At 40.7% G+C, this 15,364-nt stretch overlaps 1 long non-coding RNA gene across 1 annotated transcript; it reads right to left on the bottom strand.

Annotated features, from left to right (window-relative positions):
- Positions 1-6,299: 6,299 nt before the first annotated feature.
- LOC131273243 (uncharacterized) lies at positions 6,300-15,270 on the bottom strand. Its single transcript, XR_009180389.1, has 3 exons — positions 14,670-15,270; positions 13,135-13,260; positions 6,300-10,733 (listed from the first exon to the last, which is right to left on the bottom strand). It is a non-coding gene; the product is annotated as an uncharacterized lncRNA (long non-coding RNA).
- Between the last annotated feature and the right edge of the window lie 94 nt (positions 15,271-15,364).

The raw sequence follows: 15,364 nt of genomic DNA, 5'->3' as shown, positions 1-15,364 counted from the left end.
TTGCTTTGACTCTCTAATTCAAATTATCTATCTCTTTTGTATGTCTTATGGAGCTGTGGGATTTGAATAATAGTTCATTATTGCAATGTACAGGATATAAAAATCATTTGGCATTTTTAATATGCCTAAAGGCCCATGGAGAAAATAAGTATGTTGAAATGTCCCTTAAGCTTCAGTATTGTTTAATAAATTATTGGTTCACTGAATCATTCTATCTAGATGGCTTTATAAACATTTTCTTAGTTTCAAAAACAGAAGCAAACAAAAACCAGCCATGGAAAATGTCAGGTACAGTTTAAGGCATTGTAGGATATGAAATTGTTATTTTAATGAGATATTTCCAGTTCAATTTCATGTACCTAGTATTAGCAAGGGTGTTAGAATGTTAGGGGTTAGCCAAAAAATATACATACAGCCTTTCAGAAAAGCAAGGTACCACACACTGTAGTGGATACTGTGCTAAGCAGTCTTAAGGATGTGCAAATCCAGTTCTTTTCAAAATTAAGGGAATCCATAAAAAACATTATTTTCTCATATTTATACCCTTGCTTAGCCACAGGTGTTGGAAGAGCTCCTAGGGCAGGAGTGTGCCTGGGCTATTGATGTGTGGGGGAGGGCGGTAATCAACATGGAAATCAGAGTTGTGTGGTAAATTAGCTCAAAAATCCAGCCGATAGCTTTCCATTGGTAACAAAAGGTCCACCTGCAAAATGCTCTAATACAATTATGATATATTAAGTGCCAGAGGGGAATAACCACCCAAACCATGCCAATAATGCTGAAAGCAGATTTTCAAATAAAATACTGTATTCGAGTGGTTCTATTAAGCGCACCAATTTAATTTTTAGACTGTTATTTTTTCAGGAGGTACCAGGCATGTACATGCGAAGCAGACACTCACCCACTGAGCTACACTTGCTCCCCATAAGCACACTAATTTTGAAACTACTGTTTTTTCCCCATTTGTAATAAATAGCTTTATTGAGTCATAGATTATATACAAAAAATTTACCTATTATAAACACAATCCAATGATTTTTAGTAATTATATAGAATTATGCAATTATCACCACAATCCATTTTTAGGTTTCCATCTTCCCCAAAAGTTCCCTTTGCCCATTTGCAGCTAATTCCTATTCCCATCTCCCTAAGCCTTAGGCAACTATGAATTTGCTTTTTCTGGATGTTTCAAATAAATGGAATCATGTAATATGTGGTCTTTTGTATCTTGCTTTTTTCATTTAGCCTAATGTTTTCAAGATTAACCCATGTTTTGGTATGTATCAGTAGTTCATCCCTTTTATTGCTGAATAGTATTTCATTGTATGTTACACCACTTTTTAAAATCCACTCATCAGTTGATAGACATTTGGATTGTTTCCAGTTTAGGGGTCTTATGAATAAGGCTGCTATGAATATTTATAGACATGTACTTTTATTTCTCTTGGATAGGTTCCTAGGAATAGAATTGCTGGGTTGTATGGTAAGTACATGCTTAATGTTCTGAAAAATTGAAAAACTATTCAAGTCATACCATTTTACATTCCCACCAGCAATGTATCAGTGCTCCAGGGTCTCCACATCCTTGCTAATACTTGGTAGGATCTGTTTTATAGTATAGTCTTGTCTTATGGTTTATATGATAATTAATACTCTTAGTTATTGGGTGAAATTGCCACATCACACTCCTGCCCCCATTTTAGGAAGAGAGGGAAAGGGAATCAAAGATTTGTCTTTCTTGCTGGTAAAGCTGGATTGGAGAACGTAGCTTACATTTATGGCAAACAAAATTTCCTAATAATGCCCTTGCTGGATTGAAATTCCGCAGGCTCTCCTCCCTTTCACCTGCCACTCTTGGATTCCCAGCCTACCCAGTGAAAGGATGCTGGGGAGGAGAGAGGCAGGCAGTAATGCACTGGGAGCAAAGAGCAGGGCCCAGGGTCCAGGTGCCATGCCAGGTCACATCCAGGTGACAGGGTGGATGTCAGGTGCTCAATTCTCACTGGCGAGAAGGCTGAAATTGTTCCTCATGTCCAGCTTCCATTGGGGGAGTGGAGCTGAAATTCCCGTTGGAGACACAAGGAAAGCAGAATAGAATTCCCTTTCAACTTGATGACTGTGTCCTTCTTGTAGACATTTGCAAACCTCTTTCGTAGGTTTCCTAATGATATCAACCTTGACATCAATACCTTCCATGGACATAGGATTTAACACTACATAAAATGCTACCTCATAAATTATCTTGTTCTAATTTACAGGTGGGAAACTGATCCTCCAGTGGCTTCCACAGCTAATGAGTTACAAAGCTGGAACCTGAGCCAGGTCCGATGCCAAGTCCTGCATCTCCCATTTACAACACAGCTGCTCAGCAGAGCAGCTCAGTCACTGTCTTCAGCAAAGCGTGCTGTGCAACTGACTACTTTTTTTAAAAGACAAAGCAGTATCTGAAATAATCACTAATTAAACCAATATTATTTAAAAAACAAACTACAGCAATATTATATGGACACTAGCAACGTGAAGGGACTGCTTTCTCAACTCTTGAGCCAATAGAAGTAGATGCTTCATGTCTTATATACACTGTGCTGTTTTGTTTCATACCACTGATCTGATGGAAAAGGACCCCCTGGAGAAATTCAATGGCACTACTTCTGTCTAACTATATTGTGCCCCAGAATCCTTAGCACCAAGGAGGTACAGTCCAAGTCATTATTCTCACATAACTCTTCTCTCCTTAGAGCCTCCTTTGTGATTATCCCCGCGGTCATTTCATTTTTACTTTAATAGCTTCATTTCACATGCTCTAGTGAAGTGTTTCCCATACCGTGTTCTGTGTAACATTAAAGTTGAGCAAGATAGTACTAGGCATTCTGTTAAAAAAAAAAAAATTCCCTGGCCCAATACTTTCAGAAAACTTTGGGTTAAAAGAAATGTAAAAATGTTCTTTACTATAAGGATTCTTTGAGCCTTTACTATGCCATGCGAATTGTCAAGAGGGACTATTATATCCATTGTTTCCTGATATATTCATTTCCAAGCTTTTCTTATGGAATGCCTATTAATATATTGTGGAGCTATGGTACTCCCCAGGGACATCTTTGATTATACACTTATCATGAAATAGTGAAGATTTATGTCTGAAAAAAAATGGTGGAGAGTGTTTGAGGGTTGACTCTGGTAAGGCAAATGTTTGCAAATTAATGGTATTAATTGGTAAATATTGAGGGCAACCAAGCTTACTTACTTACATGTTATGATGATATGGTAAGAATAGTTGTCCAGGAACCATTATTGTGCTCATACACCCTGCTGGGGATTGAATCTTGTCCCTTTTAAAAGTATGTTCAGGTCCCAGCCCCTGGTCCTGTGGGTATGAACCTATGTGTAAATAGGACATTTGAAGATGTTATCAGTTAAATTGTGCCCAGACTGAACGAGGGTGGGCCTTAATCCAATATGGCTGAAGTCCTTATAAGCAAAGAAAATTGGACACAGAAAGAGAAGCCGTAGGAGCAGCTAGAAGTTAGAAGTCAACAGAACCTGGAAAAGAAAGAAGAAATTCTGTTTCGACTCAAACAGCCAGCTTCTCCCACGGAATTCATGAAAACTTTCATCAGAGTTCTCAATTTGCAGATTGCCTTATGGAATTCAGACTTGCCAATCCCTACCATAAGCCAATTCCTATAATAAATCCCTGAATGTTTTAATATTTACATACGTGCATGTGTGTATCTCCTGTCAATTCTCATTCTCTGGAGAATCCTAACACATCCCCAAATTCTATGAGATAGAAACTGTTATCCTCAATTCAGCAAAATCAAGGCTCAGAGCTTGATCAGCAGCTAGTAGAAATTGCAGAGCTGGTATTCAAACACAGTTTGTATAAATCTACATCCAACTATTTCCTGTACTTCTCCATTCTAAAATGTAACCTTAACCCTGAATAACCTTAGATACTATCTTCTGTGCCTATCACAGATTGAATTGATGAAGTTTGTGACCATATAGAACTTAGAGCATTTCAAATACAAACTGAGAAGAAAATATCATTCTAACATTATTTTAATGATTCTAGGCTATGGCACTTAATTTTCACAAAGTCCTTGAGAAATTAGAATTGTCTGGAAACAAAAGAGAAACATCATAAATTTTGGGAAGTGGATTTGGCTCAATGGATAGAGCATCTGCCTACCACATGGGAGGTCCAAGGTTCAAACCCAGGGCCCCCTAACCCGTGAGGTGAAGCTGGCACATGTGCAGTGCTGATGCATGCAAGGAGTGCCATGCCATACAGGGGTGTCCCCCGCATAGGGGAGCTCCACGTGCAAGGAGTGAGCCCCGTAAGAAAAGCCATCCCATGTGACAAAAGTGCAGCCTGCCCAGGAGTGGGGCCAGACACATGGAGAGCTGACGTAGCAAGATGACGCTACAAAAAGAAACAGATTCCCGGTGCTGCTGACAAGAATATAAGTGGACACAGGAGAACACACAGTGACACAGAAAGCAGACAATTAGGGAAACGGACTTTGGCCCAGTGGTTAGGGTGTCCGTCTACCATATGGGAGGTCCGCAGTTCAAACCCCGGGCCTCCTTGACCCGTGTGGAGCTGGCCATGCGCAGCGCTGATGCGCGCAAGGAGTGCCGTGCCACGCAAGGGTGTCCCCCACGTGGGGGAGCCCCACGCGCAAGGAGTGCACCCCGTAAGGAGAGCCGCCCAGCGTGAAAAGAAAGAGCAGCCTGCCCAGGAATGGCGCCACCCACACTTCCCTAGCCGCTGACGACAACAGAAGCGGACAAAGAAACAAGACGCAGCAAATAGACACCGAGAACAGACAACCAGGGGAGGGGGGGAAATTAAATAAATAAATAAAATCTAAAAAAAAAAAAAAGAAAGCAGACAATTGGGGAGGCGGTGTGTGTGTGGGGGGGGTAAATGGGAGAGAAATAAAAAAATAAATCTTAAAAAAATTTAGGGTAGTAACACTTGATAATTCTGCTAGAAAACAAAACACTTTTGAAAGCTGTGAAAAATGAGCTGTGGGAAGCAGTTTTATATTCCTCCATATCAATGTCTAGTACCAGATGCCTTGTGAAAAGATCCCAGGAGCACAGGGTGTGTGTGTGAGTGCATGTGTGTATGCATGAGTGTAATTTGTGGGGGTGTTGCTGGGAAAAAAACCCAAACTAAAATGGAAAATGCAGGAGGACTTTTTCTTTTTTCTCCATATTTGCACCCAAAGGTAGGAAATGGCTTTAGAAAGACTTGGTCTTTAGGAAACTTTGCAGACCTAAAGTGTCTCTATTGGGGGCAATTGGAGAAACGAAAAGTGGGATGAGGGTCCATAGGCTTAGACTAGGAGAGTCCCTCTCTGCTATTTTTTATTTTTCTACCCCTTGCCGAAGCGTTGTATCTTGATGACAGAGTAAGCTGTGGGTCACCCCGAGGAAAGTGGTCACAGCAAAGTAGCAGTCTGGCAGGAGCTTTGAATCAGGAGCCTGGGGCCACATGCCAGCCCACCATTCACTTGTTAGCTGTGCAAACTTAGATCTGCTAACTGAGTCATTTAAGCTTCTTTTTCCTCAGCTCTGTTTCAAAGATGATCATACTGAACTAACAGGGTCATGGGAAGGAAAGAGGTAACATCTCTAATATGTTTAGTATGTTGATGGGCACTTAGTAAACATACCATAAATGGTAGCTATAAGAGCTGATCATTGGGGGAGGGAGGGCAGATATTAGCACAGAATAAGTTAGAACTTCCTAACAAAAAGGTAGCTCATTCTGGCCCCAGAGGTGCTAAATCTTAGACTGGACAAACTCTTGTTGAGGAAGTTATAGAGAAAATTCAGGATTGTAGATGGGCTTGTTCCATCTCAGGAACACTGACTGCTGTTTTTCTTTCTCAGTTAGCTCACCTATGCTGTGTTGTCTTCCTCTCCCCACCACCCAACTTCAGACTTGGATGAATCACTAAGTAATGTGGGCTCTAGCTTCCTGTGTGTGCACTGAAGGGCCAGATGACACAACTCAGAGTTGTGGGTGATAGCTCATTAAGACGTGACCCTTGAACAATAAGAAATGGAAACAGGAGGTGAAGGGGTAAGTAAATCCGGCCCTCCTTTCTCTTTCCTATGACCTACTTCAGAGAAATCCTGTCTGTGGACAGGCTTGAAAAGGGACCTTTTTGCAGCGGATAGTGAAATGTTCTAATGTATCATATTACAACGTATCACATATTTCTTAGCCTTGTGCTGTGTCCTAGTTTGCTAGGCTTCTGTGACAAATACCACACAATGGGTTGTCTTAACTGCAGGAATTTATTGGCTCATGTTTTCATAGGTTCGATGTCCAAAATCAAGGTGTTGGCAAGGCCATGCTTTCTCCCTAAAGCCCACGGTGTTCTGATGCTGTACCGACACAGTCCTTGGGCTCTTGGGCTTGCATCTCTGCCTGTTGTCACTTAGTAGCCTCACTCTCTTCTTGTGTCTGCTATTCTCGGTTCTGTTGTCTTCTGGCTTCTCCCTCAGGCTTTCTCTGACTTCTGGTTTCTGATTTCTTCTCTATAAGGCTTCCAGTAAGATGAATTAAGACCCAACATTATTCCACACCTTAACTACAACTAACTTCTTCAACAGGTCCTATTTACAATGGGGTCACACCTACAGGGATGGAAACGATGATTAAGGGTGAATTTACTGGGGTATCTAATTCCATCTACTGTACTTTGCCTTTTATCCCCCACCTCACCGTTCTGGGTTTGCACCTCACAAAAATGTTTTAGCAACTTAATCCTTGCTTTCTGATCTACTTTCTAGAAGACAGGTGGTTTTTGTGTTTTGTTTTCAATCTGATATATGCTTTTATGTCATTAGACAGGACGTCATATAAACAATAACAAAAAAACCCTGATTTCTTTTCTTAGCATTTGCACACCTCTTCATAATAAACTCTCTCATTTTCATGTTAGGTTTTTTCCTTCTCAGCATGAATCATATTTTTTTGTCATTTTCTGTATGTCTTGGGCTTCTGAGATTGGTGCTCCCTATATCAACACTATAATTTGTATGGGAAAACAGGCCATTTCAGCGTCTCTTTGCCAGACTCTGTGACAGATGCTGGGGATGAAGTATAAACTGGACAGATAGGGTCCCTGGTTCTGTGTAGCTTGTAGTCAAGTGGAGGTAACAGAGAAAAACAAAACAAGGACATACAAAAATGACTAAAGTTGTGATTCATGCTGAGAAGAAAACAACAACAGGGAACTGAGAAAAAGGATGATGTGGAGAGAATCTGCTATAAAGGAAAGTCAGAAAAACCCTCTCTGAAGAGGCACTATTACTCATTATCCCCTTGAATAATGAAAAGGGGAGTAGTTGGTGGGGTGGGATGGGCTGATGGGAGCGTATGTGAGATATTGGGAAGAACTTATGCAATATCCCTGAAGTGGGACCCAGGAGCTGTCTTGAGCCTGAGGCAGACACAGAGTCCAGGCAGGAAGAGGTTGTACACATGGGCATCAGTCAGCTCATACAGGTCCTAGGCACCAGGAGCTCAGATTTTAACTAATGTGCAATGGGAAGCTGCATGAGATTTTAAGGAGGGAAGTAACATGATCCAATTCAGGTACTAAGAATTTCACTCTGGTTTCTGGAGCAGGGGAGAGTAAGTTATTGCAGTAGGTGGCATGAGAGGCATCAGTGACCTGAATCAGTAAATGAATTTAGGGGAGAGAAGTGAAGGATTCCAGATGTATTTTAAGGGGAAAATCTACACAATTTACTGATAGATTGGATATGACTATAGTTGGATGGGAATCATAAGCTATCATTAGGTTTCTGCCTTGAGAAATTAGGTAGATGGTGAGAAAGATTGGGGGAAAATGGACAAGTTTAGTGGAAAAAAAGAAACAGTTCAGTTTTAGAAACATTACTTTTGAGTTGTGTACAGAGATATGTAAGGGAGAAGTCAAGTAAGATGGCAAATGGCAAAAGTATGAGGTTGGGTTTCAGAGAGGAGCCCTGGGCTAGGAGTACAAACTTAAGGGGCATCAAATATTGTTGATATTTAAGAGGAAAACCACCTCATTTTGGGATTGTTTAGAGAGAGAGGAGGACCAAGGACTTAAACCTGAAGAGAATCAGTGGGAGGTAGGGGAGGGTTGGATGGAGAAAAGAAGAGTATAGAATCCTGGGAGCTAAGGGAAAGGAGCAGGGCTGGAAGTAGAATGAGCAGCTGCATAGAACGGTGCTTAGAGGTTGAGTGAGAGGAAAATAGAAGACAGAGAAGCGTCCATTGCCTGGTATGACAGGGAAGCCAGTGACCTTGAGGAGATGCGGTATGTGTGGGCAAGCTCAGGGCTGAAGCTAGACTAGATTTTCTCAGAGTAAAGGTGAATTCAGGAGAGATACAAAGCATTGGTGACTGATAGGGGAGTGATAAAGGATCAAGGGATGGCTTCCACACTGATGGGAATAATAGAGGAATGAGGGAGAGAGTGATGACTCCAGAGATAGGAGAAACCAGAATGCAACTTCTCCAGCAAACAGAAAGGGAAGGCACAGAGCAAGTGGAAGAGATTGTCCCTTGATATGAGGAGAAACATTGCTTCTCCTCTAACAGGGAATAAGATGGGCAGACACGGGTAGATGTATATATTTGTTGGCTGAAAGGTGAGGGATGCCTGATTTGTGTCTCCTATATTCTCAATGAAATATGTATAGGTAGGAGATTAGAAAAGAGAAAAGGTTTGAAACAATTGCCTGGGGGAGTAAGGACTTCATTCTGTTAAAGAAACAGAGTAGGATTCCCTAACGGTGTTAAGGGCCCATTTCAGTTTTGTGACTAATTTAAAGTGAAACCATTCAGCTTGGTTTGTAATTTCCTCTAGCAACATGCAGCTGCTGCAGAAGGCAGAAGAAAGCACACAGGATTTTCATCAGGCAAGTGTCATCACCACTAGGTATTAAAATAACATATAATTTTGAGAGGCTTAAAATAACATAAACATTTAGATATAACTTATTCTCTTTGTCAAATGTTAATTGCTACCAGTGACACCTCGAGATTATTCTGGTTCCCTCTGAGTTTGAATAAATCAACTTGCATTAAATCGTTCATCAGGATCAGAGACTTTCTATGGCCACATCTCAGGGCTTCAGAATACTTAAACCAGAAAATACAACTCTGGAGACTAGAGTCAGGGATTTTTCCCAAAAGCAGGTCCCAAGGGAAGATAAGAGTTTGCTTGAGGGGCAGAAGACCAAGCCAAAGTTCCACCCAGTCGTATGACTTGTAATTCACTGATTTCCCACTTTCACATATAACTGTATAGCTATTTATTAAGGAGCTAGTAAAGGTTACAATTCTGTGTTCATAGCCTAAAATTGACTTTTATTTAGATTTTAGGTGGGGATAATACCAGGAAGAAAAATAAAGCTTAGCAAAGGGTTAGAGAGGGAAGAGTGTTTAAAAAGGGTGATGGAATTTTTTTTTAACGTGGAAATAAGATGATGGGGTAACATTTAGGCAGAGCATGACTGAATTGAGTCATTCCAAGTTGAGTGAAGAGCAGGTAGGAGCTAATCCTTCCAGAAGTCAGAGAGGAAAGTAAAGTCCAACAGAGCCCAGAGCTTTGCTCTTTCCAATAGTTGTTTGCTGAATTACAGACTGGATGGGGACAGATCTGCCCAGGGGATTCTCCTTCCTAACCAACAGTACTTTGTATATAAAATTTGACTACCTATGGCTTTCATTGTAAACCTTGCAACAATGAGAAAATAAAACTGTTCTCAAACTTCTAGTCCTGTTTCCAAATTATTAGAGTAGCAGGATTGTTTTGCCTGTATTAAAATGGTCCTTCTGTTATTTGTTAATTTTAGTGGCTGTTTAGTGCTCATAAACAAAGTTAATAGAAACCTTGAAGGGGATCCAACACTGTTACCTATAAGGAAGAAAGACATATAACTAAATACTTTGTACATAGTCACAGGATTCTCAGTTTTCATAGACAATAGACAGACACCAAAATAATGCTCTCTACCACTTCTGCTAAATGGGATTTAGTGTGTAACCAACTCTTGTCAAAACAGAGAAAATATTTCCCTATCACAGTATTATCACATGAGCTTTTTCCAAATATAAATTCACCTCCCTGCCAAGACACTATGACAGAAGAGCTAAACAACTCTGGCATTAAAAGTAGTGGAAAGAGGGAGGGAAATAAGTTCAAATTTTAGAAGGAATTCTCTCATGTATATAGTAAATATGCAGTTATGTGTAGAGTTCTATACTTCCTCCTATGCCAACACATCTGGAAATAAACCAGAGGGTAGATTTTCATTTACATAAGTCCCAAACAGTTTACTTCATTTAAGCGATGCCTTTTACAGGAAAGTACTTGGCATCTGGTTCTTTGCCTCATAGTTGAAATTATGCTGCTGCTACAACTTCTATTATAAACAAGTTGACCAGAAATCATGAGTTCTGGCAGTACCTCCGAATCGCAGTGGCTCCTCAGTCTTTCTCCCCAGTAAATGACTGAGAAGTAGATCATCTGCTTGGGCAGAGGCGATTTAGGGAGATTGAAAGTAATACCATGCAAACAGTTGGTCTTTCAATCACTGGTTCAGTATATTTTTCTCTGTAGAAGGTATGAGAATTCCATTTCCTCCTGCTCCACAGCTGATACATGTGGCAATTATTTAGGCGATTTGCTATTTTGCAAAGGTGAATCCTAAAAAATAAAAAAACTGTTTAAGAACAATAATTTAGGGCAATGAAGCTGGCTTTACCCTTAGGCTACACCTGTCTCCCTTAAATGCCTAACAGATAATAGGACTACGCATGCTAGATTATCTTTGCTTTGTTTTTGTAACAACTCTATTACAATATAATTCATATACTACACAATTCACCTTTAGAAATGTACAGTTCAGTAGTTTTAGAATATTCATGGTATATTCTAAATTTAGAATATTTTTATAACTCCCAAAAGAAACTCCACACCCATTAGCCATCATTCCCCCTGTGCATCCTTGGCTATCATTAGGTCCATCAGTCAGTGGGCTGCACAAGACAAGACTGAGGTCAGTGGGAGAGAGGAGGCGCAGCAGTTTCCCACACTTTTCCCCTGGCTTGCTGGAGACCACAAGGCTGTCAGCACCCTGAACATTCTCAACAAGGTCATGACCACCTAACTCATAAACATTCTCAACAAGGTTGTGACTTGACACTCTAGCCTGAAGATGGATGGCTTGGCTTTGACACTTGTTGCAGAAATATCAGTGATGAATGGTGGCACCACTGGCAAACTGGGCTTGGAAGAATTCAAATATCTGTGGAACAACATCAAAAAGTGGCAGGCCACAAAAAAGTGTTTAATGTTGACCACTCAGGGTTCCACCTGCATGAGCTCCTCTACGGCATGATCATGGCCTGCTACTCTAATGTGAGGGATGGAATATAGAAATCTGGCAACTTCATCAGATGACTGGTCAGGCAGGATGCTATATTCTGTGCCTTCAAATCTCTCAACAAAGATGGCACTGGGAAAATCTTGGTGAATGTCCGGGAATGGCTGCAGCAGACTATGATTTTTGATTTCGTTTTTGCTTTTTCTTTATTAGAGAAATTGTGAGTTTACAGAACAATCCTTCATAAAATACAGGATTCCCAAATACTACCTCACCACCAACACCTTGCATCAGTGTAGAACATTTATAACAACTGAGGATAGCACATTTTATAATCAAACTATTAAAGTCCATGGTTTAACTTAGGGTTCATTGTTTCCATCATTTTTTATAAAAAAATTGTTACCATAAATATCATCTGATATTTCCCCTTTTAATCATATCCAGCCCACTTACTACCTTGCCATAGGAGTCTCCCAAAGCAAATCCTGTCTGAAGTCATGTCTTCAAATGTCCTGCTGACTCACAGGCCTCTGTGCGCCCAGCTTCTCAGTCACCCTGCTCAAAACACCCATCTCACACCCATTCTATAATGCCCCCATGCCTCCTTTGCCAAGTCCAACACTATTCCTTTCATGTCCCAAGGGCTCTTCTCTCAGTTCTGGGAGGATCACTCCAATCCTTATGTACCCTGTCATATCCCTTCACAGTCACACACACACATCATCATAACCAGACACTAGTCTTTCCAGGCCCCACAAGCCCCAGCGCCTTTGTGTGCATTTTGCTCTCAGCCTGCCCAGGCCAGGAGGAAATAAATGCTCCCTAGTTGCTATTTCATTAAAAAAAAAAATTGACTACAAATGTACAGTCTTATTTCTGGACTTTCAGTTCAGTTCTATTTTATTTATTTTTGTCTATCCTTATGCCAATGACACTGTCTTAATTATTGTAGCAACACATAATCTCCAATTCACTGGACTCAACTGGGACAACTAACAAGGAGATGATGGATAAGGAACAGGAAGTGTCTGCAACTGCAAGCAAGATAGTTCCATTCATCTACCCCTTGGGATCTAAGCCTGCTCTCAGTCAGAAGCAGAGTGGGGATCACCATCCCCAATTCCTCAAGATGCCCTTAACTGAAGTAACCTAATCAAAAGGCCTATTTACAATAGGTTTATACCCATAGGAATGGGCTAGCTTTAAGAACATGATTTTCTACAAACCATCACAACTCAGAACTTCTCTAATAAAAAAGGGGTAGGGGCACCATAGGACTATGCAGCACAAACAGTGAACCCTAATGTATACTATGGACTATAGTTAGTATTATATTTGTAAGGATAGTCTTTTAACAATTGTAACAAAGGTACTACCCTAATACAAAACGTTAATAACAGTGGGGTATATATGGGAACTTTATTTGTTGCATGATTTCTAGTAAACCATCAACTTCTGTAATGAAAAAAAACATATAAAAATAGATAAATGGAGAGAGCTATATTATAGATGCCAATCCTCTCAAAAGTGATTTATATATTTAATATAATAACAAAAACCCTTAGAAATTTTTTCTAGAAAAGTTAAAAAAACAAATTTGCATAAGGTAGTTCGTAAATAGTTGTGGGTTTGATAGTTTTTATTGGGGGCCTCCCTCAGCTGAACACTGAAAATTGATAAAATAGGTATTTAGCAAAAGATATTTAAAATAAGACTTACTTGATCTGGGCTTCATTCAAAGCCTTTGAGAGGCATGCACACTTCTTGAAATTATGGGTAAAATTGTCTTGGCATTTGTTTTAGGGGTGAAAATTTTGCAGAACTTCCATCAGAAGGATATGTGCCCTCAGAAGAGTCAAGAATACTCAATTAAGGAAAATTCAAAACCAAAGAACACAACAGATTGAATTCAGTTCAGCTTAATAAGCATTGATTGAATGTGTTTATGTATTATAGCTGAACTAAAATATTAAAGAGCTATACCACCACATTAGGGAATTTTCTACTTAGTAATAAAGTTGAAGCAACCTAGTATGAAGAACTAAGTTGTTATAGAAAATGTTAACTGCTGTTGCCAGAACCAGATTTGCTCCAACAATGGCTCAAAAACTGTAGGAATAAATTATCTGTGGGCTATCTAACCTAAATCTAAATAAATCTTTAAATAATTATAGATGTCAGAATAGTTTCAAATGTATCCATTCAACAAATGCCAAGTACTAATGTTGCAGCAGACATTGTATTAGGCCTTGAAAACAACACATCAGGCATGTGTCCAGCCTTCTTGGATCACAAATTAGTACAGCAGTCAGACACAAAAGAAAAATTATAAATGAAAAGTGCTAACCAGGAACATCATCATAAATGATTTGAATGTGTATATGAGGTGGTGCTTTGAGGCCTGAGCATCATAGGAATGTGATGCCTTCTTTGCTATTCAACCATTTACCAACAAGAAATAGCACTCCATATTATTTATGAACAAATTACTAAGAGTGTTATTAAAAACATCTCGTGTTCAAGTTTAATGCAGTAAGAGTGAAAAAATGTCTAGGACTCTGAAAAATTTCTACAGCAGAAAGGAGAAAGTAAAGAACATACGTAAAGAAAGCAAGGAGAGAAAACAGGAAAGGTGTAAGTTTTGATGCTTTCAGTTATTTTCCTAACTTGACCATTTCTAATATATTGCCTGTGTAAGCTATTGTCAGGTGATAAAATTTCTGCCTGGGATAGCAGAAAGCTAATCCTGTTAAGACTGTCATCGTAGTTTGGAGTGCTTTCAAACCAGGAAAAGAGCTAAAGAGCGCTGATGGAGCTAAGGAATACGTGACCCACCGCTCTACTCCAAAAGGCAGATCGAGAGATTTAATACAGTTCAGAGGTAAATACCCCCGGAGACACGTTCATAATTTAAAGCCAAATAAAGTGAAGTCATTGACTTGAAGGGCAGGTAATCTAGCAGCAATTTTGTTCTTGCTTGTCAAGTTATTTCGTCATTTCGGCTTCGACCGAGCTTTTCTGTTCTTTCATGTTTGTTAATTTATATACTTTGGCACGGAATCAACCTTAGTGGGGATTAGTAAGAATAGCGCTCAGACCTACAAGTGCATTGGAGAGGCACATACCAAGACGAGTAGTGAACAAGAAAGCAGAGCATGTGGTACAAAAGTTATAGCATTTAGGAGAGACATAACGCCTGTTATGCATACTACCAACTCACTGAAAAACCCTATGCAGTTCTCTAGTCCTCTTACAAGTGTGAACGGCGTGCTTATTAATTTGCTTCATCCTATCGCCTGGCCCTCTCTCCTTTCCTCTTCTCAACTTCCCATGCCTTTCCCTCAAAATCCTCTCCTCCTGGTAATGGACTCTGGAATAGTTAAGCACACCAACAGAAACTTGCTTGGCAGTATATCTTCACCGGTACTCAGTCCTAATTTTGCTGAAGGAAGAACACGTTTTAGCCGTGAGGTGGACCACCACGTTCCCGAGGGGTCCGAACGGTTCCCGCCAGAGTAAGGGCTCCGCGGACCGACGCGAGGGCCGGCCTCACTCAGGGATTGAGCAGGCGTCAGACTCTAAGGTGACGCTTTAAAAGTGGCGCAATCTTAAGAAAAACACTTGGCTCTCCGGGTAAACTAATAAGCACCCTCCACAAAAGCCTCGGTAGTTTCGTGGGGGCCGCCTCCGAACCCAGAGAAGCAGCACTTGAACATGCAGGACATAGCGAGGCTCTTTAGCCGACCGCGAAGAGGACCCTACAACCCTCGGCGGGGACCCCCTACACCGCAAGTCCCTTCCAGGCGAGCTCCTTCACTGTACACTGAGTACCTTGGCGCAAAACTTCCCGCAGCCGGCCCGCCCACGCGCGCCCAGACGCTGGGAAAGGGGTGGGCAGGCTGACGCTCTGCTCTCGCGGGATCTCCTCCCACGGCCGCCGTTCCCAGGC

This window comes from Dasypus novemcinctus, chromosome 14 (genome assembly GCF_030445035.2).
Source record: "Dasypus novemcinctus isolate mDasNov1 chromosome 14, mDasNov1.1.hap2, whole genome shotgun sequence".
In the NCBI taxonomy this organism is placed as follows: Eukaryota; Metazoa; Chordata; class Mammalia; order Cingulata; family Dasypodidae; genus Dasypus; species Dasypus novemcinctus.
This window is presented reverse-complemented; position numbering and strand designations above follow the sequence as displayed.